The sequence below is a fragment of the Notamacropus eugenii genome, chromosome X, assembly GCF_028372415.1.
Source record: "Notamacropus eugenii isolate mMacEug1 chromosome X, mMacEug1.pri_v2, whole genome shotgun sequence".
Lineage (NCBI taxonomy): Eukaryota > Metazoa > Chordata > Mammalia > Diprotodontia > Macropodidae > Notamacropus > Notamacropus eugenii.
This window is the reverse complement of record NC_092879.1, coordinates 16,203,910-16,224,990: the sequence shown is the minus strand read 5'-3', so window position 1 is coordinate 16,224,990 and position 21,081 is coordinate 16,203,910. Positions and strand designations below refer to the sequence as shown.

Sequence of the window (21,081 nt, the reverse complement as noted above, 5' to 3'; positions counted from 1 at the left end):
GGCCTTTTATAAATAAGTTTCCTAGAATTCTATACGGCTTTCTAATCCATTTTGCTACCTACTTCCATTTTATGAATGAGTTCATCCCTCTGACACTGCTAGGATTACTGATTTTGCATTTCCCTGCATCCTATTTATTTCTGTTTTTCCTACTCTCTTTTTTTATCCTGTCCTTCCTCTAATATGTATTTTGTATATGGACACTGCCTTCTTTTATCTGATCACCTTTTTATTACTATTTCTTTGTCTTATCCCCTTCTCCTACTTACCTGTTGGGTAAGATAGAACTTTAGGACCAATTGAATCAATATGTATTTTCCCTTCTTGAATGAATTTAGATGGCTGAGGTGCAAGCATGGTCTGTGTGACATCCCCTCCCATGCCAGCATTTTCCAACCCAGTGTAAAACCTCTACCTTGCATGCATATTTCATGTGAGGTCATCTTCCCCATGCTTTCTCTTCTTTCTAACCTGTCCCAGAGTGTCCATATTTCTCCCCTATTTGTTTTGCATCATCCCTACCTAATTGGCTCACTCTCAAACGCTCTTTCCAGAGAGGATCCTTCTACCTACTTGAATAATGATTGCATTCTTAGAAGATATGCATTTCATCTTGCTTTCAAGTAACGTACACTGCTTAAACTTATTGAGCCACTTAAGATTTCTCTTTCATATTTACCTTTCAATGCTTCTTTTGAGTCTTGTACTTGAAAGTCACATTTTCTCTTCAGCTCTGGTCTTTTCATCAGGAATGCTTCAGAGGCCTCCATTTCATTAAATGTTCATTATGTTTTTCTAGATGTGTTTCCCCAGAAAGCAAACCCATAGTAAGTGGAATGTTGTTAACGAGAGCGTCTTCTGCCACAAGTATCTTTTCCTCTGAATGTTCAGAGAGTAGAGGTGGTTCCCCAGAAAGCAAGCCTGTAGTAAGCAGAATGTTCTCAGATTGTGTCTTCAGCCCCAAATGTCTTGTCTGCTGAGTGTTCGGAGGCTAGATGTGCTTCCCCAAAGACTAAGCCTGTAGTAACTGGAATGTTCCCAGAGAGACTGTCCCCTGCCACAAGTATCTTTTCCTCTGAATGTTCAGAGAGTAGATGTGCTTCCCCAGAGAGCAAGCCTGTAGTAAGTAAAATGTTCTCAGAGTTTGTGTCTCCACCCATAAGCATCTCATCCACTGAATATTCTGATGTTAGATGTGCTTCCCCAGAGAGTAAGCCTGTAGTAACTGGCATGTTCTCAGAGAGACTGTCTCCTGCCACAAGTATCTTTTCCTCTGAATGTTCAGAGAGTAGATGTGCTTCCCCAGAGAGTAAGCCTGTAGTAAGTTGAATGTTCTCAGAGTTTGTGTCTCCACCCATAAGCATCTCATCCACTGAATATTCTGATGTTAGATGTGCTTCCCCAGAGAGTAAGCCTGTAGTAACTGGAATGTTCCCAGAGAGACTGTCCCCTGCCACAAGTATCTTTTCCTCTGAATGTTCAGAGAGTAGATGTGCTTCCCCAGAGAGCAAGCCTGTAGTAAGTAAAATGTTCTCAGAGTTTGTGTCTCCACCCATAAGCATCTCATCCACTGAATATTCTGATGTTAGATGTGCTTCCCCAGAGAGTAAGCCTGTAGTAACTGGCATGTTCTCAGAGAGACTGTCTCCTGCCACAAGTATCTTTTCCTCTGAATGTTCAGAGAGTAGATGTGCTTCCCCAGAGAGTAAGCCTGTAGTAAGTTGAATGTTCTCAGAGTTTGTGTCTCCACCCATAAGCATCTCATCCACTGAATATTCTGATGTTAGATGTGCTTCCCCAGAGAGTAAGCCTGTAGTAACTGGAATGTTCTCAGAGAGACTGTCTCCTGCCACAAGTATCTTTTCCTCTGAATGTTCAGAGAGTAGATGTGCTTCCCCAGAGAGCAAGCCTGTAGTAAGTTGAATGTTCTCAGAGTTTGTGTCTCCACCCATAAGCATCTCATCCACTGAATATTCTGATGTTAGATGTGCTTCCCCAGAGAGTAAGCCTGTAGTAACTGGAATGTTCTCAGAGAGACTGTCTCCTGCCACAAGTATCTTTTCCTCTGAATGTTCAGAGAGTAGATGTGCTTCCCCAGAGAGCAAGCCTGTAGTAAGTTGAATGTTCTCAGAGTTTGTGTCTCCACCCATAAGCATCTCATCCACTGAATATTCTGAGTTCAGATGTGCTTCCCCAGAGAGTAAGCCCATAGTAACTGGAATGTTCTCAGAGTGCGTCTCCTGGCACAATTATCTTTTCCTCTGAGTGTTGGGAGGGTAGATGTGTTTCCACAGAGAGTAAGCGTGTAGTAACTGGAATGTTGTCAGAGAGTGTGTCTTCTGCCTCAATTATCTTTTCCTCTGTGTAGTCTAGTTGACTGCTTTTCCCTCCTACAACAAAAAGTATCATTTGTCACTCAACATGACTCTCAGGGAGAAGGAGAGGGAGGGGGGGATACGCGGTATACTGTGATATCAGATAGAGGAAACAGCAATAAAAAGTTTTATGTGAGGTGAAGTTTCTAAAGGGCCATTCATAGAGAGGTGAGGAGGGGAAAGAAAGGAGCTTTGGAGGTGCAGAGTGATTCCTTCAAGCTCTGCAGCCTCAGGATAAGTGCTTGACTTGAGACTGCCAGTGCTGAGAGAGGAGAGTTTTGGCTGCTCTGTCAATTTATCTGTGTATCTGGCATCTGCAGGGCTGTCTTCTGTGCATTCATCCTTGGGTACTGGGTGTCTTTCTTCTGAGCATGCATAAGAGCTTGTCCTTTCCTGAGTGTGGCCATGTCCAGACTCGATGTGTCTATCCCCTGCTTTTTCTTCTTCTAGATTCTCACCAGGCCATCATGTGCCTGGCCCCGCCATTGTCTGATCCTCCTGCTCTGGCTTCTTGGTTCCTGGCCACCGTGTGTCCTTCAACCACCTCCTGGCCCCCTCCCATCACATGTGTGTCATCCCCTTCCTGCCACCCTCTCTTGCCCAACCGTCCATTTAAACAATGCAAGAACTCCGTACTCAGAACAACAACAAAAACAGATGGCATAAGTGTAAAGTAGTTTGACGGGAATTTGACAGGCGATCAACACCTCACAACACGTATCTAATTAAACTATAAGGGAAAGCATGAAGTAAATACGATCACTGAAATAATAAAATGATGAGTAATGAAAATTACAAATGACACTCTATAAAATATGTGATTATATTCATTATCATTTACTCTAGCTTAGATCCACAACTCAGGATTTTATTCAGTCCTTAGTTATAGATTCAGCTCCTCTCATATGTTGGGCACAAAAGAGAGAGTTGGCTTAATATAGCAATCAAGAAGCATTTCTTAAGTACCTCCTGCAAAAAAGGCACAGGCCTAGGTTCTGAAGACGTGCAGTCCTTAACCACTAGAAGCTTAGGTTGTAAAGAGACAAAAACACACATAGAAGTATATGGGGAAAAAAGAGAAAATAAAGGCAAAGTGCAAGGCAGTCTGGGAGCCAGGCCACTAGAAGCTGGAATGAAGAAAGGCTTCATGGATGAGATGATGCTTGAATTGTGTGTGCATGGAAAAGAGGGATTCCCTGAGGCCCCAGAATCTCTGCTGCAGAGTCAGAAGGGCTCAGAGTTCAAGTCCTCCCTCACTTCCATGCTAGCACCATGACCACAGTCAAGTCACTTCACCTCTCAGTACCCCAGACCACTCAGTAAGGTCACAGACAGATTTAAGATGGGTTGCGAAATTTACTGAGGAGGCAGAAAGATGAAAGAGTGCTTGACTTGGAACACTTGGACTTCCCCTTGCCCAATGTGCCATAACATATAGGTGCCCAAGGCTGGATTTGAACTCATGTCTTCCTAACTCCAAGCCCAGTGCTCTAACCAGTGAACCACTGAGATGGAAAGAGTCAGAGATCCTAGAAGACTACTGCCAAGCCATTGTCCAGGAGGCTGCCTTGAGGCCTAGGAAGGATAAGAAAAGAGCTCATTCTTATTGCAGGGAAGTTCCACAAGGGCTCAGTCCCTCCTACATTCACCATCCACCCTGTGGAAAAGCTCTTCCTGAGTTAGGAACTCCCCAAGTAACTTTATGTACAGTGTTTGCAGGGGTCTGGGAGATAGAGAAGGTAAACTACCTTTAATGTAAGCAGCAAGAGAAGCTTCAGCTGTCCCATGGGAAAACTTGGAACAAATAAAAACAACCACCAGTCATCCCTGGCTTGTGGCCCTTTTTGTTCTCCTCCCACAATGCCTGGCCTGACCCATGGGCAGTGCAGGATGCAACACTCTGTTCCTTTGCCACCATAGGGCTGGTCTCATGAGTAAATTCCCTTACTACAACACAATGAGACCCACTAAGCCTAACACATATAATCATCGCTGGTGTTCTAGCCTGTTTCTTTCTTTGGAGTCGCACACATTCCCGTTAGCGTATATCTAAGGAATTCCATTGCTTGGATGGTGCGTGTCCTAACAAGTTTGTTCCCTCTGGAACTGAAACAGGAGAGCCTAAGGGAAACCCTCTCAACACTGAGTTTAATTTTCCCAGAACCGTACCAAAATGGTGGGGAGAGGTTAAAAGACCTGCTCAGAGTCACTAAATCTGTTAGTATTAGAATCAGGATCTGAACCCACTTCTTCCTCACTGTAAGCACTGCACAAACCAGTACAGCTGGTAGTGATTCAGTCCCCTGCGTCTTGGTCTGAATTTGCTGGAGCCCTCATTCTCCGCTAACTTGGCTCATGCTGGAGTGCTGTTGTCTCCTAGGCTGATGAAACAGACCTTTCCTCTCAACCATCCAAGTGGTCTTGGGCTGGAAATTTCTTTCACTCCTTCGTTTTGTGTGTTCTTCTTCTCTAGAATTTGATTAGAGCCCTTTTTGACAGGTATTTGAAGGGTTTTGTGGGAAAGCTCAAATGAGGCCCTGCTTTTAATTCTGCTATCTTGGCTGGGCCCCAGTCGACATTTCCAACTCTTAAGAAGTGAATCTCTACTCGTGTGGCTATAAATTGATGTCAACGCAGTATACAAAAAATGCGAAGGGTGAGAAGTTGGACTGCACTGAGAGAAGTAAGGAGGGAGAGGAAGAATGGAGTAGCTAATATCACATTTAAAGATGCAAAAGACCTATTGCAGGGGAAGGAAAGAAGGGAGGAGGTGGGCATTGCTTGAATCCTCTCAACAGCCTTGACTTAGAGAGGAAATGACATCCACATTCAGTTGGGCATAGAGTTCTATCTCACAATGTAGGGAAATAAGAAAGGAGGGGATAAGAAAACATGGGTGCTTGATAGAAGGGAGGGGATAGACAGAATCAAAACACTAGTGAGGAGGAACAGGGTGCTAGGAGAGTGAAAGAAAAGTATAAACAGGGTCAATACAGTTAGTCATCATTACTCTAGAGGTGAATGGGATGAAGTCCCCGTAGAAAAGAAACAGATAGCAGAGTGGATTACAAGCCATAATCCCATACTAGATCGTTTACAAGAAGCATATTTGAAGCAGAGATATATGCAAAGTAAAGGTAAAGGTCAGAGCAGAACATATTATGCTTCAGCTGAAGTAAGAAAAAACAAAGCAGAGATAACAATCTACATCTCAGACAAAGCAAAAGTACAAAGAGATCTAATGAAAAATACTTGCTAAAAGATACCAGAGATAAAGAAGTAATATCAATACTATACATGTATACACAAATAGGATAACATCAATTATTTAGTTAATGAGATATTGGAAAAAACTGACAGAAAATTACTAGTGGGGATCCTCAATTCTTGCCTCTCAGCACAAGTAAAATCTTGCCACAAGATGAAGAAAGGGCTTAAGTAGAGATTAGAAATTTAGAAAAGTTATATATGATAGAATTCTGGAGAAAAGTGAATGGAGATAGCAATTGATTCTGTTCTGACCACAAACCCTAAGGGTCTTCCCCTCCCAGATTGATTTTTTTTGTGTGTTCAGGAAAACTAGAACATCTTTGCCTCTTTTTAACGTCTCCTTGAATCACTAAATTGGAGTTGCCTCAGGCAAACTGAGACTTGGAAAGAACTTAGCTTAAAAAGGGAAAGACCTCCCCCTGTATGTGGTGCCATCTCGTTGTGCTGACCTATGTCTCGTCACTGCCCTCACATGACTCTGGAGGAGAAGATGACTTTACCCATCCTTGCCTCACATTCAATTCTCTTGTAACTCAAGGCATCACCCTACTGATGTCATTGGTCCTCTTCCAGGAAGGTGGATGCATGACTCTACAACAATAAGGCAAGATCAAAATGAGCAGATGATTTAAACATAAGAAGTGATACCATAAGTTAATGGGGAGAGCCAGGAATAGGTTTAACCTGTCAGATCTATACAGAAGGGTAGATTTTATTATCCCACAAGAGATATAAGAAATTATGAGAGAGAAATGTATAATTTTAATTGCATTAACTTAAAAAGGTTTTGCAGAAACAAAACCAATGCAACCACCATTAGCAAGAAAGCAGAAAGCTGGAAGCCATTTTTACACAAAAGTATCTTTGATAAAAGACTCCTTCACATATACAGGGAACTGCATTATATTGATAAGAATACAAGTTATTCCCCAATTAATTAATTGTTAAAGAGTATGAAATGGCAGTTTTCAGATGAAAGAAAAGAAAGCTGTATGTCTTCACAGGGAAAAAAAATTCTCTGCATCAGTACTGATTAGAGAAATGCAAATGTAAACAAGTTGAAGTGCTAGCTCACACCTAGGAGACTGGTTAATGTTACAAAAAAAGAAAATAATAAATGTTGGAGGGGATGTCAAAAATTGGCACCGTACTGCACTATTGGTGGAGTTGGGAACTTATGAAACTATTCTGGCGAACATTTCAGAAATATGCCTAAAGGGCTCTGAAATGGTGCATACCCTTCATGCCTCAATACCACTCCTCAGTCTATATCCTAAAGAGATTAAAAAGGGGGAAAGGACCTATTTGTACAAAAATACTTGTAACAGGACTTTCTTTGGTGGAAAAAACTGGAAATTGAGGGGATGGACATCGTCTGGGGAATGGCTGAAGAAGCTGTGACGTATCAATGGAATGCAATATTACAGTTGCATCAGAAATGATGAGCACCCAGATTTCAGATTGACCTGGAATTGTAGTCTGAATTGATGAAAATGAATGGACTAGAAGCAGGAGAACAGTGTACACAGTAACAGCAATACTATATGATGATCAACTGTGAAGGACTTAGCTGTTCTCCACAAGACAATTCTTCAAGACAGTACCAAAGTATTTATGACGAAAAGTGGTGTGTACCTCCAGTGAAAGAACTGATGAAGTCTAAATGAAGATCAAAGCATACTCTTTTACACTTTCTGTATTTTTTCCTGTATTTTTGCCTTTGGTTCTATACATTCTTTTACAACATAACTAATCGAGAAATAGGACTTTTATCATTGAACATATAGGAGCCATACCAGATTGCTTCCTCACTTATGGGGAAGGTGAGGGAAGGAGAGAGAAAATTTGGAACTCAAAACTTTTTAAATGAATATTAAAAATCACCTTTACAGGCAACTGGGGGAAAATAACATATTACTATAAAATCGAAATGTTGTCCTCAGATTTCCCTGACAGCCTTGGTTCACATAAGTTGCACAAAACTTGAGAGCTGGAAGGGATCACAGCAGGCATCACATCCAAACTATATAGCAAAGGAATTTCCAGTCTAAGAGACAAAAGGTCATTCAGCTTTTCCTTGAATCCTTCCAAGGAGAGGGAACCACCACCTCTTCAAGTGAGCCCATTACACTTTTGGAGAATGCTCATGTTTAGGAAGGTTTTCCTGATATTAGGCCTAAATTGGCCCCTTCATAATTTCCAGCTATTGCTCATGGTTATGACCTGTAGAGCCGAGAAGAGCAAGTCTAAACCTTTATCCATATAACAGGCTTATGATTCTTGATACTGGATGTCTCCAGTTTGTCAGAAACACTTCATTAAGGTATTTCTTACTGTGTGATAATATTCCATTATTTTATTGGAATTTAATTATTTTTCACCTTCAGAACTAGGACTGAAAACAGCAGTGTGAAAAGTGTGAAAATATCTGAAGCTTCAGATATTCCTCCCCCACTCACTGCTCCCACCCCCATCCTCTAACAATGGGTTTTAGCCACGTGTGCGAAAGTACCCTTAACAAAATATTCTAGATCAAGTGGGCCTGAAAAGGAATGATGAGGAGACAGCATCACCCTACCCCATCCAGGAGGTGAGAGGTCCACAGGTGTCACCCATTGCACACCTTTACCTGAATGCATTGATCAGTTGGGCTTGTTTTTCTTTTCGTCCCTGAAACAAAAAGACAATTTGTTACATGACATGACTCTGGAGGATGAAGAGAGGCAGGAAGACAGGGATACCCAGGTGATAGAAGAAAATGCAATCATCAAAAAATGCTTAGAAAGAGGTCAAATATCTCAAGGGAGATATTTGGAGGGAGGAAGGAGAAAATGGGATGTGAGGTTAGAGATTATCAGAAGGAGATCTCAAACTCTGCTATAGATCAGTGATTATGAAACCAATTTTCACTGTTGCTCAGTCCTGCCTGGCTTTCCCTGACCAGATACTGGAGTGGTTTCCATTTCCTTCTGCATCTCATTGCACAGATGAGGAACTGAGGGAAACAGGATTGTGACTCGCCCAGGGTCATGAAGGTGGTAAGTTTCTGCAGCCAGGATTGAACTGAAGGAGATGCATCTTCCTGTCTTCAGGCCCTGCAGAATACCTAGCAATCCGGAAAACATTTAGAACTTGTTAAAAATTGAAAGGGTGGTCAATAGAAAAGATTAGCTATGCAAAGTACAGAAGCAAGCCAATCAAATCAAATCAAATCATGCTTAACAAATCCAGAGTTAAAAGTTAAAGGGAGGATGGCCAGGGGAGGACACATTATTCAATATGTAAAAAAACACATGGGATAAGGGAAAAGCAGTTAGCCATTCAAATTAAACTACTAAAAGGTACATGGATTAGGTGTAAAAGAGGAATCAACTGCAACTCAGAGGAACAAGGAGCAAATTGCTTGTCACATCTATTAAGGGAAGAGGTTATGACAGAACAGCAGCAGAGAGAAACACAGAAAGTTAAACGGATGATTCTGCTTCTATAAGGTTGAAATGTTTTTGTACAAACATGGGATACAGTGAAATGAGGAAAAACATCCTTTCAATAACGTTCTCTGAGGTCTGCTGCATAGGCAAGACATAGAAGAAACTGATTCCATTTTTTAAGATTAAGAGGCATTCTTCAATAGTCAAAGGAACAGGAAGCTTTCAAAGGAAGAAATTCAAGCTAACAATAACCCTGTGACAAAATGGGCCAAATTCCTCACGATGAGAGAAGTGCACATTAAAACATCTCTCTTTTTCTTTCCATAAATCATAGAGATCTCCAGGATCAGGGACAGTCCCCTCTCTCTGTTCAACCACAAAGTGCCTGGAAAAACCCCTTTCACCAGATTCTACTTCAAACCAGAACAAAAATAAATCCAGGATTCAATGAAACAACACTAAACAAAAGAGATGACCAGGAGAAGGGGAGGAGAAGAATTCCTATTCTGTCTCCTCTTTGCCCAGGCCTGAGATCAAGCCAAGGATGGGAGGAAGAAAGGATGAGAAACTCCACTTGAGGAGAGGAGGGCGTGTCCCCAACGGCTTCTCCCTTGCTGTCCTCTATTGCAACCAACCAAGCCCAAGCCCCCACCTGCAGACAAAGGCCTGGGAAGGCAGGAAGCTCCAGGTAGGAGCAGGCCTGGAGGAGAAAGCACATACAAGTTCAGCCCTCAACACGCACACGGACACACACACACACACACACACACACACACACACACACACACACACACACACACACGGATTATCCTACCTCCACACACAACACACGCATAAACAAATTAATTGATAATGTCAGGCCCTTCCACCCAACCTTACCCGCATCCTTCTGGGCAGCAAGGGAAAGCAATTGGGGAGCGAGATCCCAATCAAGAAATGATTGGGGTGGGGGGAGGGCAGAGGGAAGAGAAGACAAAGAGAAGAAAGGGAGAGGCTGAGGCACGGGCAGGGAGGGGCCACTTACCTACTTAGAGTCAGTCAGGCGCTAGCAGGACCCTCAGGATCAGTCAGTCTGTAAGATGCTGGGCAGATGGGGGTAAGGCAGGGGAGGGTGGGGTGTGGAGGATAAAGGGAAGGGACGTAGGTGAGGGGTACGGAGACCTGCTCTTGTTCGCCCCACTCACATCCTCCTCCAGACAAAGAAGACTTACACTTTATAGAGGGTGGGAGGGGGCGGGCACGGTGACGTCAGTGCGGGGAGGGGGTAGTCTCCTCCGAGAACGGAGAGGGAGGGGAGTCTCTGACATCAGGCCCAGAGCAGTGCCGAGCCCCCTCACCCCAGTCCTTTCTCTCAGTCCCTGTTGACCCAATCTATCTAGGGGAGGGGGCCGCAGGTGCATTCTCCATTTGGAGGTGGGCCCAGGGCTTCCTAGGCTCCCAGGCTTTCGTGGGGAGGTGATGTGGCTGAGGCGGGTGGGGGGTGCAGCTGAACTCAGCTTGGGGTTGTGGAAGGTCAGCCCCTTTACAGAAACTGGGAGGACAACGACAAAGAGAGGAACGGGGGGACAAAGAGCGGAAGGGGGAAGTCAAAGAGGGGAAGGAGGAGGTCGAGGGAGCCTGTTCTGGGCTCCACAAAAGGGAAGAAAGAGCACGGGAAGTATAGCAGCATCTACAAACCAGCAGCCTGGAATGGGACTTGAATTCCTCACAAGCCCCAGAGGAGGGAAGGGGCGGGGCTCAGCCTCCTTTCACCAGGCAGGAGGGGACAAAGATCCGGCAGGTTGGGGAGGAACAGGGGGCGCTCAGGGAGGCAGCGCGTCTGCCCCTGCCATTTATGTGTGGGTACTCTGGTCTAAATCTTTATGTCATATAAACCTTCCAGAGTCTGGACAAGAAGGGGCCACACCTGCTTTTCTGCCTCAGTCTCTACCAGGTGACTTAGTCAATTTCTTTCCAATAGTATATCGGATTGGGTGCTTTGTTCTCTCCAACACCAGTTGCCCTGCCACTAGTAAACTGGCATAGTGGGGAGACACCTGGAATTGGATGCACAAGCCCCAGACTGACGTTCTGCTTTACTCAGTGTGTGACCATGGGCAAGCCACTTAAATTTTCTACACCTCAGTTTTAATATCTGTAAAACCGGGTGATAATACCTGTGGCAAACACGTAGCAAGGTGGTGGTAAGGTACAAATGAGATGTTTGCAAAGGGCTTGTTTATGTCATAAAGCACCATAGAAGGATTTATTGCTATGCTCGTTATCAATCATCTGTCAGTCTTTTTGATGGAGTTTACCTATTGCGCTATTGATTCTTTACTGTGTAATGTTCTTCAGATCGTTGCACAAAATTACTGTCTTTTGTAACTCAATCAGATTATTAGGATGTTAACTCATCTGCTGCGGGCTGCATGAATACGTCTTTAGGACAATGCTGGGAGGTGAAAGGATTTGGGAGATCACATGTTCTTCATGCTGTTTCCACACAGTTTTCAGGTCTTCCCCTAGGTCTCTATGTGTTACAAGCTTTTCATCCAGGCAGTTTAGAGATTAGGAACACTAACTATGCTGTTAAAAACATAGTTCTTGAATGCTGATGGATCAATGTTATGACTAGGAGATGGGAAGCACAGTTTTGTTCCATGACGATGTTCCAGTTCCAGTTCCAGTGCAATTTATTTTTTAATTCCCAAGGATTTCCTGAGGTCTCCATGTGTAATAGGAACCTTTCTCATCTGTTCACTTTTAAAAGATATTGAGCTTCAGATGCATGATTCCAGACACCAGTTCATGTCATGACTTGCTAAGTATTCATTAGGTACTAATGTTTTACCACCTTCAGTGCAGAGTTGTTCAGTTTCTACTCCTTCCTTCCATAGTCTGTGCTGATTACTAGATCTGCGCTCCTGAAACACAGTCTATCGTTTCTGCTGACAACGACCTGATGTGGGACTGCCATCAGAAACCCCCCAGCATTTCTATAAACAAACCCGGATAACGAGCGTGTGCTCTGTGGTTCTCCGTACACACATTGTTGGATGAATTCTGTGGAACATCATCATGGAGTTTATCGGTACTCCACTCTTGGGTCTTTGCTGTTTTACAGACTTCCCCCATGGATTGACCACTTTCAGCTACACTGCAGAAATCCAGGTGTGAGGATCTGTTTAATTTCTGTTGACTTACTTTTACTCCAGTTTAGTGAAATGTTACATCTCTCAGTTCCACAAGTATTTCTGTCCATTTTCACCTTGATTCGTATGTGCTTTTAAAAGGAAGTGTTGATCACTGTGTTTCCTTATCAGTTTTTTAAGAGTACATTCTAAGCCTGTTGTCCATTTTTACAGAAACAGGAGAGGGCCTTTCTACATTCAGCTCTGTATAAGAGGGTGGCTAATTGAAGAAGGCCATATTCTGGAAGGGGATCTGGGAAGCCGGAAAGGCTCCCCCTGATTTGGCAGGCTGAGGATTCGAAGGGAGGGTGGATGACTGAGATTTACAGGCATGGATGTATCTGAGTTGGTATTGGGGCTACTGTGGTTATGGCCACATAAAACAAGTGCTGTGTGCAGCTCCAGCCAAGGTAGGCTTCCCCATGGAAAAACTCCCTAAGCATGCTCAGGAGACACCAGAGACTTCTTGTTCACCCAGGCAGACTTCCTTCAGGAGCAGAGAGGATTCTCACCAAAACAGAAGGACTTGCTGAACGTCTTTAACCAGGAGTTCCCTCCTAATTTTGTTACCCCCAAGCATTCTCCTGTCAACATCCTCTCCATCAAGAAAGGGTTTAGTTGGTTTGCTTGAGGGCATCAATAAGTATTTTTTCAGTCAGGGTTTAGGTGACTTGTAACATCATGTATCCCCAAAGGCCAAAGTACACACAGATTAAACCTACTCTGTATATGTGTGATCATAACATAACATTGTTGTACTGCGCCATTCTAGCGGGACTGGGGCTTCTCGGTAATGTCAGAGATTGCGACGACCGAAGCACCCTGTTCAATGCTTCATCTTTGTCTCCATGCATACACATGACAAAGATCCCAGAGGTGCAGCAGATGGCAGCCCTACTGGAATGGGAGCAACATGTGGAAAAAGGAATCTGGGCTGCTCTGCACCTAGGCAGCACAGGTCTAGGGGAAGCAGTGGGAAGGCCAGCAATATCAGGGACCTCATTGTGGGAACCTTTGACTGGATCTATGAAAACCACACACATCCCACTGCAAGCACCCTGGTCCTTCCATGCTTAGATCATACATATCCAAGAGCTTTCACTCTATTCAATGAGAGCAGTAGGAAGGGCTTTACATATGGCATCACATTTCATTTCATTCAGCAACTAAACACACTCTCCCCCTTCCAGTTAGGATCATACCAGAACTGAAAGTTTTGTCACATTTTTCCTGATTCATACTTCAAGCCAGTGTATACACAATGCAAATTCTTGCAGTGACAGTAACAATGATCTACGCAGTGTGAAATGGGATTAGATGGGAGTATGAGGAAATGGTAGAACTTGATTGCCAAAGTGGGGATAATAGTCTATTTGTTGTAGTAGAAGGCACCAAGCATTTTTAACGTACAGAGAGATTGGTCCGTTAGTCATTCCTTTCCATGCAGGTCAGTTGAGGATTTCCACTAGAAACACCTGTACCTGTAGAGAGGCCCTGACTGCCTTCCCTCGAAGAACAGAGAGGGTTCCATAGCAGGGGTAATGGGGTAAGCTTAGGTGCTTTTGCTTGGGCCCCACTTCGAAGATTACATTTCTCCCCAACCTCAAAACACTGTCCCTGACGGATTTCTCCCCAGCCCAAGGACACCATGTGCCTAGCAATAGCTCATGAGTGGGCCCCAGTGAGGGAAACTATCTCTCCCTGTCACAAGACCCAGTGGAAGTCTGTAGAATTTCCCTTGTACGTACAGAAGTATCTTGTATTATGCAGAACTATCATGAACTGATTCCCACAGTTACTGTATACAATCCAGCTTGCTATACACATCAGCTCCCAAAGCTATCTTGTTACAGAAATAAGGGACCTTAGGAAACACCTCCTCCCCTCTATTTCTAGTGGTGAATGATGCCTGTGATCCAGGTGGCATGCTATCACCTAGTTGGCATATCTGCCAGATAATCTACCCCTTTTCCTATATAAGATTTCGCATCATTCCTGTGAAGATTCAAGTTGCTTAAGGAGCTCTGCATGCCATATTGGCATTAAAAGAAACCTTTGTCAACTTGACTTAAAGAACGCTTAAATCTGTGAATACATTCCAGATGACCCTTTCCTGCCCTTCGGTCCTTGACGGGTCGCTGAACCTCTCAAACCACATCAGGGGGATATTTTCAGTAAGGTGGATTAGAGGAATTGGGAGGATAAGAACCCAAAGCCAGATCAGCACTTTGGAAGGGACAGCTCCATGCAGCTGAGCTCTTGTGACCCAGCACAAATTTCCTTGGAGGGGAACATTTGTTGAGCACTGGAATGAACAGGAAGATTTCCTCCACATCTCCAGTCCAGGGCAGGAAGTGCTAGGGGAAGCATTTGCTTCAGGGTCGGGCAATGGAGCTGGATTGAGGAAGTTCCTCAAGACCGATGTCAATGATTTCCTTGAGGGGATGGCCTTGGTGTTGTGCACGGAGTCACATAGAAGAGTCAAGGATGGCAATGAGATACAATCCAGGTGCCTGTTTCCAAGGGAACATAGAGCAATAGAGACAGGTGAATGTGACAGAGCAGGGACCTTGGGAACCAGAGCAATATATTTGGGACTATGAATGAGAGGAGAGAGCGGCTTGAGAGGGACAGTGGAGAAAATGGGAGATTCTGTTGGGTAGGAGATCTGTGACCTCAAGATTATTAGGTGTCACTCTACCACCAACATATGAGAAATGCCACCTAATATCACGGCCAATTTATATGTCAGTTATAACATTTTCCCCGCCGAGGAGGAACATAAGGAAAGGGAGACAGTCATGTCTGTGATATTATTTGATCAAGACTGAAAAGACTTCCTGCCCTGAAAGATGAAGCAACTAAGCAACAGGTATTTATCGAGTACCTAGTATTTACCAGACATTGTGCTCGACCCTAGGGATACCAAAAAAATAACAAAAATAAACAACCAATCTCATCCTGTGTGGAAAATACATTCTATCATGGAATATATATATATATATACACACACATATATATACGCATATATACATATGTACATGTGTATATACATACATATGTATTTATATTATGTGTGTGCATATATATACACATATATATTGTGTTTGTGAGATTGTGGTAATCTGTGTGTCTTTGTATGTACAAAACATATTAATTTTGTATATGCAAATTATATAGAAATTTAAAATGAAAAAAATTCTGGGAAAAGGCACTAGCAGCTGGAGAGGGAAAGAAAAGTCCTTGTCTAGATCATGAATGGCCTATTACCTCTTTCTTCTTTGAACTCTGTCTGAAAAGGTTCCATTTGGTGGTTTTTGTTGTATCATCCTTCTGCCTCACAATGTGCTTGACGAGAAGCAGAAATTGGTCGATGACAAGCCCTTCAGGCTTTCCACTACAGACCACCGCTCCAGTTGACCTGGAATCCTTATACTGCAATGCCTCAGCCAATTGTATGTCTAATTTCACTATCACCTGGGCCACATCTCCAAACCATTCTAATAAAAGAGCCATAATCATTAGTCAAATATTTTGTAGATATCTGGGTAAAACCATTTTAGCAATTCTGTCAAAAAATGGAAATGAAATTACTCTGGCTTGCCCTGTTTTCCATGAAGTTATACTGATTTTTCTCTTCACCATTCTCCTTCCTAGATGTTCACTGTACATCTATTTAACAGCATGGGGGATCTGTGACATCTCTTCTTCCATTTAGGATCCCTGGAATACCTGCCCTACCTTCAAGATGCTCAGTGTGTCCACAGACACAAAATGAGAGCTCAGGAGCCCCCGTTTTTCTCTAGTCAATCAAAGGACAGAAATTGTTCAAACCAAAGGCATTTACTGAAATAGCAGAGTAAAATCTGCAATAGACCATTCCCCCATAATATGCACAGCGCACACTCTCCCATACATAGATCCCCATTGGTGGGGATAGGAGTGGGGAATGAGAACCCCTGCTAATCACACAAGAAGGGCCCACATAGGGAAAACTATGAACTCCAATGATGCTTGTGGTGATGGTGCTACACTGCTCTCACTAGGCCTGACACTTGGCACGCTTCTCCACTGGACTCACCACACAGGGTTCTTCTGGGAGTGGTACTGACACTCTTTATTCCTCTCTTGTCTATATTTCCCCATAGAGGTTGAGGGCCAAGACGGAGTGCAGGTAAAATCCAGGGCACAGTTTCTCTGTAGCCTGTTTTGCAACCTGTGCTCATAAACATTTGTTATGGCTCTCCATGACCTCTTGCTTTGTTGTATCCATGGGAACCCAGAGAATGTGAAGAGTACAAGGACCTTGAGTGAAGAAACAGATATTCTTGAAGATAACTATTGTGAGAAACGGTGACTAGATTTACACTGCCAAAAGTAAATTAAAAATCTTCTCATGGGAATAACCTTTCTTGCTTGCTTGCCTGTGAAAAGTCTATATAAACCCCTACCCTCAGATTAATAAATGGGAGCTGTTCTTTACACTCCTTGTCTGACTTTCTTTCTTCGTCACTGCTTCACTGAACCACAAGGGGGAGCTGGCCGCCCTCACCACATAGCCATCTAAGTCACCAAAGCCAAGGGTGGGGTGACTAGAACCTCTCCAGGTTCCGGGAAGACTGATCGTTCTTGAGACACAACTACTATATCCCCCCTCCCAGAAAAAATATAGGGAGAGTGTCCCCAGGTAACATTACCTTCATCTTAACGTTTTTACAGTTGATTATCTAAATTAATGTTTAGACAGCCTGACTCACCTACAAGATCCTGGAGTAAGTGGCAATGAATTTAAACCATAATAAGTATTCTGAGCAATTAAAGTCAGTGTTTTCCCCCAACTCACACCCAATGCGTATGGGTCAGCAGCAAAGCTGCTTTGGTGCTATGTTTTGGCCACTGAACACCAGAGTTTACCTACAATCACATTCTAGAATAGCTCCCAGAAATCGGGCATGAAGTTCATTGATGCATAGTTTGCAGGTTTCTTTCCCTTTCCGTTTTTGGAAATTAGGATGTTTTACATTCTCCAACCCTCATGTATTCTTCCCTGAAGCAGCCAGTGTCACTGAGGGAGAGCCAGGAGGCAGCTAGTACCAGGTAAGTCACACTATCCCCACCATCTCACCTACCATGACCATGATGGAAAGAGCTTAGCACCTGGAACCCAAGAGACTCCGAAATACATTTGTCTCTCCCAGAACACTTATCATGCTTCAGGCTCAGCACCCAGTGTCGTCATACCTGGGAGAAGCACTTCCTGTGAAGAAGAGGCAAGTCAACCATCCCCACCAACTGCTCCCTTTGGGCCAGGCGAGCCAGCCTAACTAAGGCAGTGAAGCACCTGGAGGGAAAGATTAGAGGTGGCAGGTCGCTGGACTCCTCTTGGGGTTATAACTGGTACTAAGGTTTGTGGATTAATCAGATGTGTCCAGGTTTAAGGTCTGCTGCCGCCCAAGACAATAGCTTATGTTGATGCTAGGATAGGTGGCCTAGTCATACCAGATCACAAATTGTATTCTAAGGCAGCAATCAGCAAAACCACTTGGTATTCGCTAAGAGCTAGTGGGGTAGATCAGTGGAATAGGTTATGTACTCAAGACAGAGTAGACAATGAATATAGAATTATTCCTTTTGATAAACCCCAAAACCCCAGCTTCTGAGATAAGAACTCACCGTTTGACAAAAACTGCTGGGAAAACTGTAAAATGGTGTGAGAGAAACTGGGCATAGACCAATGCCTGACACCTTACACAAGAATACAGTCCAAATGGGTCCACGATCTAGGTACAAAGGGTGATAGTATAAACACATTAGTGGGGCAAGGGCTAATGTATGTCCCAGACATATGGAGAATGGAATATTTTATGACCAAACAACAGATAGATAACTTTATGAAGTTCAAAATGAATACTTTTAATTACATTACATTGAATTTTTTTTTCAAACACTCTCAGTGCAACTAAGTTTAGGAGGGAAGCAGACAACTAGTAAAGAATTTTTACACCTTGTACCTGTGATAATGGCCTTATTTCTAAAATATGTAGAGAACTGAGTCGTCATTTGCCACTTGACAGATGATTAAAGGATATGAACAGGCAGTTTTCAGAGGAAAAAATTAAAGCTATCTGTAGTCATATGAAAGATGCTATCTATCAGTCCCTATTGATTAGAGAGATGCAAATTTAAACAACTTTGAGGTATCACATCACAGCTATCAGATTGACTAATATGACAAAACAGGAAGATGACCAATGTTGGAGAAGATGTGGGAGAGTTGGACCGCTAATTTATTGTTGGTGGAACTGTGAGCTGATCCAGTCTTTCTTGAGAGCAATCTGGAACTATGACCAAAGGACTCCAAAAAGTATATATCCTTTGAACCAGCAATATTCCTTCTAGGGCTGTATCCCAAAGAGATCTTGAAAATGGGAAAAGGTCCCACATGTACAAAATTATTTATAACAGCCCTTTTTGTGGTGACCAAGAATTGTCCATTGAGGGGATGTCCATAGATTGGGGAATGGCTCAACAAGTTGTGGTATCTGATCATAATGGAACGCTATTGTGCTATCAGAACCGCGAACAGGACACCTCCAGAAAAACCTGCAAAGACTTATATGAACTGATGCTGAGTGAAATGAGCAGAACCAGAAGAACATTATACACAGTAACAGCCACAGTTTGTGGGGGATGCTTCTGAGAGACTAAGCCCTTCCCAGGAATGGATGGACCTAAAACATCCCCAAAGATCTCTTGTGGCAAAATACCATCCACATCCTAAGAAAGAACTGTGCAATCAGAACGCAGAACGAAGCAGACTATTTTCTCTTGTGTAACGTCTTATTTTGTTTTTACTCATTTTTTCCTCCCATTCGTTCTTGTTCTTCTATGCAACATGACTAGTGTGAAAATGTGTTTAATAAGAATGTATGTGAAGAACCCATATAAGATTGCAAGATATCTCGAGGAGGGAGAGCAGAGAAAGGGAAGGAGGAGGGAGGCAGAAAATTTAAGACTTGTGGAAGTGATTGCTGAAAACTGGAAACCAATAAATTAGTTAAATAAAACAATACAACCTTATGTTGTCCTCAGACATCCTTGTCAGCCTTGGTTCCCACAATTTGTCTCAAACTTGATCATTACAAGAGACCAAAGCTGCCATCGCGTCCAATCTATACGTGAAGGGAATTCACAGAGCAACATACCAGACAAATGGTCATCTAGCTTTTGCCTTCTTTTTTTCAGGGTTGTTCCAACTCCAGTGTCCTTCCTGTTAGCAGACAGGGCATGGACCTGGAAGTTTTTGTTTAGGCATGGGTCAGTTAGGAGACCAATGGCCCTGCTTGTGACATAGGAAAAATGAAGCTTGTCCCGGAGTTTTAGAGGCAGGTCCTTCTGAGACTCAGATACGGTGGCAGCCAGGATTTGAGCCTGTTGTCTATCCTTTGCCCTGGTACTATGGTCCCTTTCTCTACTGCAGCTCAGTCCCTATTGTTGAATAACCTGAAAGATATTTCTAAAAGTTGGGTTTGCAGTGTCTGGGGACCCAAAGCTGACATTTGCAATTTTCTCTGGATATCTGGGGTATCAAGGATTGCAATCACTTCAGGTGAAATGGGGTGTAGATTGACAAATTTTCTGAGAGCCTCCATCTGCCTGCCTTGAAAGAGGGTAGGGCTCTTCTTTGGCCCCTGGGTGATTTCCTTGACCTTGTCATGATGGACCTGTTTTTTAAAGCCTTCCACCATACCTCCAATGAGGCAAGTCAGCCTATGGGCCCTCTTTTGTCCTATCTCTGCTGTCCTCTTGGCAATCCCACCTGGGGTCTGCAACTGTAACCTCGGTGGCTCCTGGGGGATACCTTGAGTGGGAAGACACAGTCAATTCACCCCTAAACATTTGAGCTAAATCTCAGATTCTCTTTTTCTCCTCAATTGTGCAACCGGTGGAGATAATAATATGAACATCTCCCCAAGTGAGGTCAAATTGCAAAGCCACCTCCCTGAAGCCCTAGGGGAATTTAGTGGCGTCTTTAGAATAAGAGCCAAGTTTTCCTTAATTTGGGGAGGTCAGATATTGAGAAGGGGACATGAACTGTAATTGTCCCTCCTGATGGGGCTGCTGCTTCCTGTAAAGTAGGAAGTCTATTGGTGGGGGTGGTCGAGTCAGGGATTGAGAAGGAGGGAGAAAGAGGGCCCCACTCCTTGAGTGGGAGGGAATTAAGGACTGGCTTGTGCCAGGAGGTTGTGGGATTTGGGGGTTTCTGAGAAGAGGATCAGCAAAAGAGGTCAACTTAGTCCTCACCTTTAAGGCTGCTTGCATTGAATTTGGTTTGGAACATCCTGCACTGTGCTCTCAGAGTTGGATTTGGGGAGAGACCCCTAAAAGCATGTACTTACCATTTCATGGTCCATTTCCTTTCCCTGCTGCAATAAAGGTGAAGTTGATTAATGGTGTTGAAATTGATTGACCAAGCCTTAGGCCATTTCTCTTGGTCTCCCACATCCTATTGGGGTCAAGCTTATTACCAAAAATATGAGGCATTTTCTTCTTAAATCTCCTAAGTCAGATTTGTTCCAATTCTGCAAGAGACAGGTGAGTGGGGAGTCTGAGGGTACAGGGGGACTTGGTTGTATGAGGGTTAACAATAATAATTGGTGCTGTAGGCCTGCAGAATTTCCAGCAATAGCCACAGTTCACTTCTCCAGTGACATCCCACTTTGAGGTGAAGAAAGACGAGTTCAGAGAGAACTCCCTGTGAAATTCCCAAACAGAGCATCTTATGCTTAGAGGGAATTTGCCAGCCGCAAGAACTTTGGGCAGCATGACCCA

General features: G+C 43.5%; 1 long non-coding RNA gene across 1 annotated transcript in view; it reads right to left on the bottom strand.

The window, feature by feature from the left end:
* The window catches only part of LOC140515578 (uncharacterized), a 385,043-nt gene that overhangs the window by 56,238 nt on the left and 307,724 nt on the right, over positions 1 to 21,081 (bottom strand). Inside the window, exon 6 of the long non-coding RNA XR_011971089.1 lies at positions 680 to 2,390. This is a non-coding gene — a long non-coding RNA (uncharacterized lncRNA). The remainder of the gene's footprint in view (positions 1 to 679; positions 2,391 to 21,081) is intronic.